The following is a 9,854-nucleotide window of genomic DNA, read 5'->3' as shown; positions in this document are numbered from 1 at the left end:
GGGCCATTCTTAGAATATATGCATAATTCATTTGAATAAAGCATATGACTAAACACTAAGTTTGGTGTCTGCAAGGGCAATAAAATTCAGAAGATCATTTACCATCTATGGAATCAACAGCATACAAACAAGATCATGCATCACAATTATTTTTAAAGAAAATGTCAATTGTGAAGAGTGGTTGATAGTTGTTCGGCCATTCCCTTAATAAAAGATAAGTTTGGTGTTCACCAACTTTCAACATCTTTAATTAAGGAGCATAATTGACGCAAAAAAATTTATACACTCTTATAATAATAAGCAAAAAAAAAAAAAAAAAATTCCTTCCTCTTTAATACAAATTAATTGCCAACAACCTTATTAATGAGCTAAGGCTAGCTGTTTTGATTCATGCAGAAAAAAATGGGACAAGCTCAAGCAATGAAGGTCACGGCTAGGAGGATGTATGTGAGGAAGGTCACATGTGCCTAGGAGAACGTGTTCATGGGGAACAAAATCTGCATGCATGCATCCTTGGACACTTAACTACATGCAACCAATGGGAGGAGGATCCTCGTCAAGCCTCAACCATGCATGCAAGCCGTCCATTTCATGCATTCCTTGAAAGAGCAAACCAATCTCAGCCCTTCATGAACACTCCCGGTCCCTTCTTCATTCATTCATCATGGTTTTGTTGAAAAGCGTGGAACCATGGCCTATAAATAGCCGTTGCACTAACATGGCCTACACACTCTCTTTCGAACCACTCTCATGTGAAATCAACATATTTCTTCCTTACCTCACACATCAAAACCGAACCAAAGTTCACCCCAAACACAACACATATTTCTTCTACTCTTACTTCCTCTTACTTTTCACTTCAATCTTCAATGGCCTCCTCAAGCTCAAAAAGAAGGCCCGGAAAAGAACCTATGGTAGCCGAACCTATGGCAACCGAACCCCCATCATTTGATGCAAGAAGGTTTAGATCCCAATTCCATGAAGGGAGATATCATAGGTTCATGGAAGGGAAGAATGTCATCTATGAGAAAGGCTTTGATTTGAGGGAAGGAGAATACCCCATCATGAAGCAAATTACAAGAGAAAGAAGGTGGGAACTCTTGTGTTCTCCTCTGACTGACATCAGTGCAGTGATGATTAGGGAGTTCTATGCCAATGCTGCCAAAGAAAACAAAAATAGTGCTCCCTACACAAGCTATGTCAGAGGGGTTGAAGTAAGTTTTAGTCCTGCTGCTATCACAAGAGCTCTCAAGTTAAGAACCATCACCTATCCAGAGCTTAGCTATGAGGATAGATTGCAACGGGAAAACAACCCTGATGAGATCCTGCAAGGAATATGCATGGAAAATACAGATTGGGAAAGAGATTCAAAGGGGGTTCCAAGTCACATAAGAAGAATCAATCTTACTCCTGTGGCTAAAGGATGGTTTGAAATAGTGAGGAGATCTATTCTTCCTACTGGAAATGCTTCTTGGGTCACAATCAAACGAGCTCTCATGACACACTGCATCTTGCATGGGGGTGAGATCAATGTTGCACAACTCATAGCCGACAGCATTCAAGAAATGGCAGATAGCACAAGCAAGTCAAAAAGCCTTGGACATCCAAGCACCATCCAAAGGCTATGTAACAGAGCTAATGTCATTTTTGAAGATGAGGACACAACAAAAGTGAAGGTAGGAAAATGGATTACCAAGAAGAGCATGGAAGGAATTAATGAAGAAGAAGATCAAGAAGGGGTAGTAGCTCCTAGACAAAGGAGGTCACAAAGAGAGGAAGGACGAAATCAGGCTTATGAAGCCATAGATATGAGCCAATTGCAAAGATCAATTGAAGAGTTAACTCAGCAACTCATGCAGGCTCAACAAGGTCAGAATCAATTCATGCAGATCCAACAAGGCCGAAATCAAGAAGGCCAAGTGCAATATCTAGAGTCACAAGGCCAAAATCAGGAGGGCCAAGAGAAATATCTAGAGCCCCATCCTGAATTCATGGAGCAATTCTTGAAAGAAAAAGAAGAACGAAAAGCGTGGCAACATCAAATGGAGGAGAAGCAAGAGAAATGGCAACAACAAATGATGACTCAGCAGCAAGAATTCCAAGCACAAATCCTTGAAGGACAAAAAGAGCAATACAAAGAATTCAAGGAATCATATGATAAGCTGTATTTCAGTCAAGCTAAAGCATCGGAATATAGTCACAACCTGTATCAATGGAAGAATGTTCATCATACCATAGGTGAAGTTAGACACGTACAAAGAATGGAGTATGATGAAAACATGCAAGCAAGGTTGGAGTACTTGACTCACAATTTGCCAACACTCAATCCTAAGATCAAGCCATTTGAGCAATGCCCTGAATTCTTAGCCAAACAACAAGCAAAATCTCGTCAATACACTGATTCAACCTTTAACACATTGGAAACTTATGGGCTCAAAGGACTCATAGATTCTGTGTGGGCTAGAAGATGTCCTGGAGAAGAGATCCAAGATTACTCCAAGACAGGAAAGAGAAAGAAGAAGAAGGGAGAATCAAGCAGCAGCCATGACCATTAGAAGGTGGCAAAGTTCTTTCATACTTCTTCTTCATTGTCTCTAATAAGGAGATGCATGTCTGAAACATGATATGCCTCCATCATTTATTTCCTTTACTTTATGCATCTTTTGTTCTTTGCTTTTCATTTTAAGTTAGTCAATAATTAGCTAGAAAAATGCCAAATCTGCATAATGCTTGTATCCATCACTTAGCTTTAAATATTGTCTTGTTTCCCATATGCTTGAATAAAAGAGTTTGGTTTGAATTGAAAAGAGAAAAATCCAATGTTGCATGAGTATGAATGGAAGTTGGTGGTGGCACATGTGTTTGATTAAATGCATAACTCATGAAATAAATGTTGCATAATATCATTCCCATTCAATTGTAAGTTAGCTTGCTATTACAAAGACTCCTATCAATAATGAAACAACCCTTGGTAACAAAAACAGAAAGAAAAGGAAGAAAGAAAAAGCCAAAATGGCAAGAAAAACAAAGAATAAAGGTTGGACACCAATGGTTTGGACCCTAGGACAAATGCCTGTGGTGTTCTTGTACTGAGATCTGCTTGGATGAGTAAATTCTAAGGGGTATTTTAAAACCCGGTCACTTAGATCAACTGATTTGGGATGGCCAATTGAAAATCTACAATAAAGAGCAACTTAGATACAAAGCACTTAGTGATCCAAAGAGATGCTGGGCATCAATGATCCTAGGAAGAATTAGTGAGCTAAGTGTCTGTGGTGGAAAGATGTTGAGCAAAATAAAAGAAAATGAAGCCAAAGGCTAAGCTGCAACATTTAACACCAAACCTCTTAAAGAATAAAAAGCTTGTTAAAGCATTGTAAACCAAGAAAAGTTACCAAGGGAGTGATCAAAAGGAGAGTCTTATAACAGCAAGTTTAGCAAACTTTGGATGCAAAATGTGTATTATGCAGCAGCAACAATAAATGAGTGTCATTGTCTGCATAAATGCCCCATGAATTGAAGTTCTGCTATCTGCATAATAAGGATTTGTGTTCTTTTCTTATTCATATCATTTACTCTTAGTTTTGATGCTTGCTTGGGGACAAGCAAGGTTTAAGTTTGGTGTTGTGATGACAAGTCATCATATACCCATTTTTCAAGCTAATTTCACTTGTTTTGTTAGCATTTATGCACTTTCTTGCATCCTAAGTAAGTGATTTGGAGTGAAAATGCACAACTTCTCTAAATCAAGCAACCACCATGAAATTAATATTAAATCATGAGGTTTAAGCTAATTTTAATTGCATTTTAATTGATTTATAAGCCTCTTGAATTTAGTGATACTTTGAGTGGTTGTTTGGTTTATTATAGGTGAAGAAAAGAAAAGAAAATGAAAAGCGTGGCATAAAAAGTGTAGCCGAGGAAAGAAAAGCGTGGCCGAATCAAGGGAGAAGTGTGCCGAACTCATAGTGGAAGCAATCTTGCCCTCCACAAGGGCAGAATGCCCTCCACAAGGGCAGCATCAAGTAACCAAACCAAGACAAGGCAACCTTGCCCTGCCCACTCCAAGGGCAGAGCACAAAATGGTGCCTTGAAGCCAAGAGAAGCAAATTCTGCCCTGCCCTTGTGGAGAGCAGGATCGGGCACATCAAGGAAAGAAATCCAAGGAAAAATAGCTCCCATGCAAGCTACAAGTTTCGAACAAGGGACCATGAGGAAGCCAAGCCTTGAGACCCACTATGGTGCCAAGAAACCAAGAAAAACTAGCGTGTTTGCTTCCTCCCAGAGTCGAACCCGAGGCGTGCAACATGGCAACCTTGCCCTGCCCTTGGCGCGGGCAGGGCAGTCTCTGGCGCACCAAATTTGCTCCTCATGCGCACCACGCAGCTTCTGGCGCACCAATTTCTTCACCATGCGCGCTATGGCCGCACCAACTTCTTGTGCCTAGCATCAATTTTCTGCCCTGCCCTCCACAAGGGCAGGGCAGCCTCCTGGGAGTGCATTTTTGGGCCAAAATTCAAATTAAGAATTAATTTGAATTCATTTCTTCACCAATCCAAAAGCCCATCCAAATCCCAAAATCCAAGAATAGAAAGTGTATAAATAGTAGTTAGTTTGATGTAATTAGGACTTTTAGCTACCTTTACTTTTGAGCTTTGAATTTTTGGCTTTCATCTTGAATTTTTGAACTTCCTTTTTGAGCTTTCTTGAGAGATCTGTCCGGGCACCAAGAGGATCAAAGGAGAATTGCTTGATCTCCTTCCTCAATTCCCTTGGGCAATTCTACTCTTCTGTTTTCTGAGTATTGGATGTGTGAAATTGGGGAAATTCTGTCCCAATTCTCATTCTAGCTCTGTTTAAATTTGCTTTCTGCATAATTCACTTTAAATTCTGTTCTTCTACTGCTTCATCTTTAATTTTCTGTCAATTGCTTAGTTCATTCAGATCTGGGAAGGAAATTGGGTTTTAGGCTCTGCTACCTAAGCCCTTGGGATCCTGAGATCACTTTTGGTTCCTCTATGAACCTTACTGCACTTTAATTTCCCTGCTGTTTAAATTTCTGCTTGCATCCAATTCATTTTCTGCTACCTTCTTTACTGCAATTCACTTCTTCTTGTTTAGATCATGCAATCCCATTCCTCAATTCCCCTTTTACATTCAGCAATTTATATTTCTTGCCATTTAAGTTACTGCAATTTAAGTTTCTTGCACTTTAAGTTTCAGTCATTTACTTTCTTGCTCTTTAAGTTTCTGCACTTTTACTCTTCTGTTCTTTATTTTACTGCATTTCTCCCTTCCCCCTTTACATTTACTGTCATTTAATTTCAGTTAAACACAAATCACTCAACCAAAACTTGATTCGCTTGACTAAACCACCCACTAAACTAAAATTGCTCAATCCTTCAATCCCTGTGGGATCGACCTCACTCATGTGAGTTATTATTACTTGATGCGACCCGGTACACTTGCCGGTGAGTTTTGTGTTGGATCGTTTTCCACACATCAATAATCCTTTCATACAAAAAGTTGTTTGTCACTAGTACAAACCCCTAAAGTTTATAAACCGAAGTATTTAGACCTCGGGTCGTTCTCCCTAAGAATTGTAATGAAGTATCTTGTTATTGGTTGTGAGTTATTTTGGGGTTTTGATATGAAGCATGAAAGATAAATGGCAAGAAAGTAAACTAACAACTATAAAACTCTTGGCAAGATATGAGAGCTAGAAGTCCTATCCTAGTTATCCTCCTCAATTGTGATGAGAATTGTATATTGTTCTCACTTAGTTAACCTCTAACCATGGAGGAAAGTCAAGTGGATGAATCAATTTGGTTCCTCAAGTCCTAATCAACTCCTAAAGAGAAGACTAGCTTTAGAGGCATTCAAATCAATTAGCAACTTCCAATTATCAATCAACAAAGGAATTAAATAACTCAAGAGTCACTAATTACTCTACCTAGGCCAAGAGGAACAAAACCTACACTATACCTAGAAGAAACATTTCATCAAACACATAGAGTGCAATACAAGTGAACATTATTAAATGCAAGAATTAAAGTAATCTATAACTACAAAAACAAGAGATCAACAATAGAAAAGCAAAGAAGAACAATTATTATGAATTACCTCTTATTGAATTGAAAGAAAATGGAAGTAACAATAGTAGATCTATAATAAAGCATAAGAACAATCATAAAGGAAATTACAACAAAAGAGTAGAAGAAGATGAATGTAGCAACAAAGAATTGAAAGGTGGAGGTAGAAGAAAGCAAAGATTAAAACCTAGATCTAAGAACTAATCATAATCCTAATCCTAGAGAGAAGTAGCTTCTCTCTCTAAAAACTACTTCTAAACTAATCCTAAACTAATGTAATTGATCAATTGTGTGTCTTCCCCTTAATTCTTCATCCTTTTATTCCTTTCCCTTAGCAATTGGCGCCAAAATTGGGTTCAGAAACCCTCTCAAATCGCCAGGCACGTGTTGCATTAGTGAGGTCATGTGCCGTCATCGACGCGTGCGCGCACGGTACGCGTGCGCGTCCTTGGCCTGTTTCGCAATGTGTGCGCGAGCGCCTTGTGCGTGTGCGCGTGCATGGCCTAGATCAATCCTTTGGCTTTTTGTGCTTCTCTCCACTTGCATGCTTCCTTCCTTGCCTCCTTTGATCCATGCCTAGCCTATTCCAATCCTGGAATTACTAGCAAACACATCAAGGCATCTTATGGAATCAAAGAGAAACTAGAATTCATCAAAATAAGGCTTAAAAAGCATGTTTTTACACTTAGGCACAAATACGGGAGAGATTACAAAACCATGCCAATTCATAGGCTAAATGTGACAAAAGGTTATCAAAATACCCTAAATTCAATACAAGATAAACCGTCAAATTGGGGTTTGTCAACGACTCTAAACCATCTCATTACAATAGTCTCCACTCCATACTTGTTCATGAAATTTCCAACCTCGGAGGGCATAGCTACCATCAAAGGGGACCAGAAGCTCGCACGACGATGCTACAATGAAAGTTTGAACCTAAAAGGCGATCCTAGAGGAAAAGAGGCTAACGCTATTAAACTTGGAGGAGCCTGGGTTCGTGAAGAACTCTGTCCTCAGCCAGAAGGCGAGACTGAGGAGGTATAAGTCGGAGATACCCTAGACAAGACAACGAGCATAAGAGCGAACCTAAAGGAGGACCTAAAGGAGTGATTAGTCAGGCTCTTTAAGGAAAACTCTGGCCTCTTTGCATGGAAGACCGCTGATATGCCGGGCATAGATCCCGGCTTAATGCGCTACAAACTAACCGTGTACCCTGGGTCTTGATGTGTGATCATCTTTCCTATCTTTTTCTAGTGGATTTGCATCTACTTTGTTGAGTTTAATCAAGAATTAATTATATTTTAGCCACTATGGATGCTATTTTGAGTTTTCTGCAATACTGTTTATTTTAGGTAGCATTCGGCTAGATTTGATGGAGTTTCTGCAGCATAAGAATAAAAAAAGATGGCTGCGAGGAGCGACGCGCAAGCGTGCCTGACGCGTGCGCGTGAATTGGAGGTATCCATGGCGACGCCTGCGCGTGACTGACGTACACGCCTGAATTGAAGATTTACTCAGTGACGCATCCGCGTGACTTGCGAAAAAGACCATCGACGCGTACGCGTGACCGACGCGTACGCATGACCCGCAGAAAAGACCATCGACGCATACGCGTGACTGACGCGTACACGTGACATGCGCCACATGCGGAAAAATGCAGAAAAATGCTGGGGGCGATTTTCGGGTAGTTTTGACCCAGTTTCCAGCCCATAAAACACAGATTAGAAGCTGCAAAATGGATAAATCAAGTGGTCCCCACCCATCAGCTGAAGACTTGTTAATTAATTTGAATTTAAATTCAAAATCTTATTTTTTAGGAAAAGATATTATTTTTAATTTTAGATAATTAGATTTTAAATTTATTAGGATTAGTTATAAATAGGAATTTAGATGCCATCAGATAAACACAGTACATTTTACCAGAATCCTAGTTTTCTTCTCTGATCCATGAGCAACTAATCCTTCATTGTTAAGGTTAGAAACTCTGTCTATTTGTATGGATTGATTCGTTTGATCTTTCTAATCTAATCCATGTTTTGATTTATATTTCAATAATTGTTTTCGTTCTTTATTTTATGAATTTTGGTGGAATGGAAGTATGACCCATGTTCTAATTAAGTTCTTGTAAAACTTGGAAAAACTCTTTACTTGAACAACAGCTTGAAAACATATTATCCTGAATTTCTAATTGTTTGTATTTAACGGGATACGTGACATATAATCCCCTTATTTTTAGATAATTAGGATTCTTGTGGCATATAAACTGGAACTTGATCATCACCCTCTAATTGGAATTAATTGACCAAGGAATTGGCAGTTGATAAATTTTAGAGGAGACTAGGAAGGTCTAAGGAATGAGGGTCTAGTCACAGATAGTTTGCCATGAATTAAATCTTGCATGATTAAAATAGTTAGTAAGAAAAATCAATCCGGAAGAATAGATAACTCTGAAGCCTTATCTATCTTCTCCATATTTTATTCCCAACTCATTGCTACTTGCTTTCTGAAGTTCTTAATTTACTGTTTAATGCACTTTGAACTTCCAACAATGTTTTCTGTTTGTCTAACTAATCCTATCAAACACTATTGTTGCTTATTCCATCAATCCTCGTGGGATCGACCCTTACTCACGTAAGGTATTACTTGGTACGACCCAGTGCACTTGCCAGTTAGTCTGTGGTTAGAAATATCGCACCAAGTTTTTGGCGCCGTTGCCGGGGATTGATAGTGATTAACAACTGTCAATTGTTTGATTGCTTAGATTAGGCGTTTTAATTTTAATTTTATTTAAATTTTATTTTATTTTATTGTTTTCGAAAAAAATATTTTAAATAAATAAATAGCACTAATATTTTTCTTAATTTCTGAAATTAAGTTTGGTGTTACCTAGTTATTTTTTATTTTAACTTTTTTTCTATTTATTTATTTATTTTATTTAGTATTTTTTATTTCTTTACACAGGTTACCTCACAGGGAATTCTCTACACTCTGACATAGAGATTCCCATTCTTTCTTGTTTTCTGTTTGTTTATGCACAGGAACAGAGACAAAGAACATCTCTTAGACTTTGATCCTGAACCTGAAATGACTTTCAAGTGACGTTTACAACAAGCAAGATTTTACAAGGCTGCAGAATCCACTATGGATCTGAATAATACTGATAATGCCAATGTGGCAAACCTGAATGGGAATGAACAACAAAGGAGAATACTTGGTTCTTTCTCCGCTCCTATAGCAGATCTGTATGGAAAAAGCATTGTGGTGCCTCCTATAGCTACAAACAACTTTGAGTTGAAGCCACAATTAGTCACCCTAGTACAATAAAACTGCCAGTATCACGGTGGTGCACAAAATTGTGATCATCAACAATGGCGCCAAAAACTTGGTAGCACTCTCAAACGTGAATCACACTTAGTCACAACTCCGCACAACTAACCAGCAAGTGCACTGGGTCGTCCAAGTAATACCTTACGTGAGTAAGGGTCGATCCCACAGAGATTGTTGGTATGAAGCAAGCTATGGCCATCTTGTAAATCTCAGTTAGGCGGATAATAAATGTTATGGAGTTTTCGAATAGTAAATAAAGCATAAAATAAAGATAGAAATACTTATGTAAATCATTGGTGAGAATTTCAGATAAGTGTATGGAGATGAATTGTCCCTGTTGGATCTCTGCTTTCCTACTGCCTTCCCTCAATCCTTCTTACTCCTTTCCATGGCAAGCTGTATGTAGGGCATCACCGTTGTCAATGGCTACATCCC

This window comes from Arachis stenosperma, chromosome 4 (assembly GCF_014773155.1).
Source record: "Arachis stenosperma cultivar V10309 chromosome 4, arast.V10309.gnm1.PFL2, whole genome shotgun sequence".
Lineage (NCBI taxonomy): Eukaryota > Viridiplantae > Streptophyta > Magnoliopsida > Fabales > Fabaceae > Arachis > Arachis stenosperma.
Note: the sequence above shows the minus strand (reverse complement) of the source record.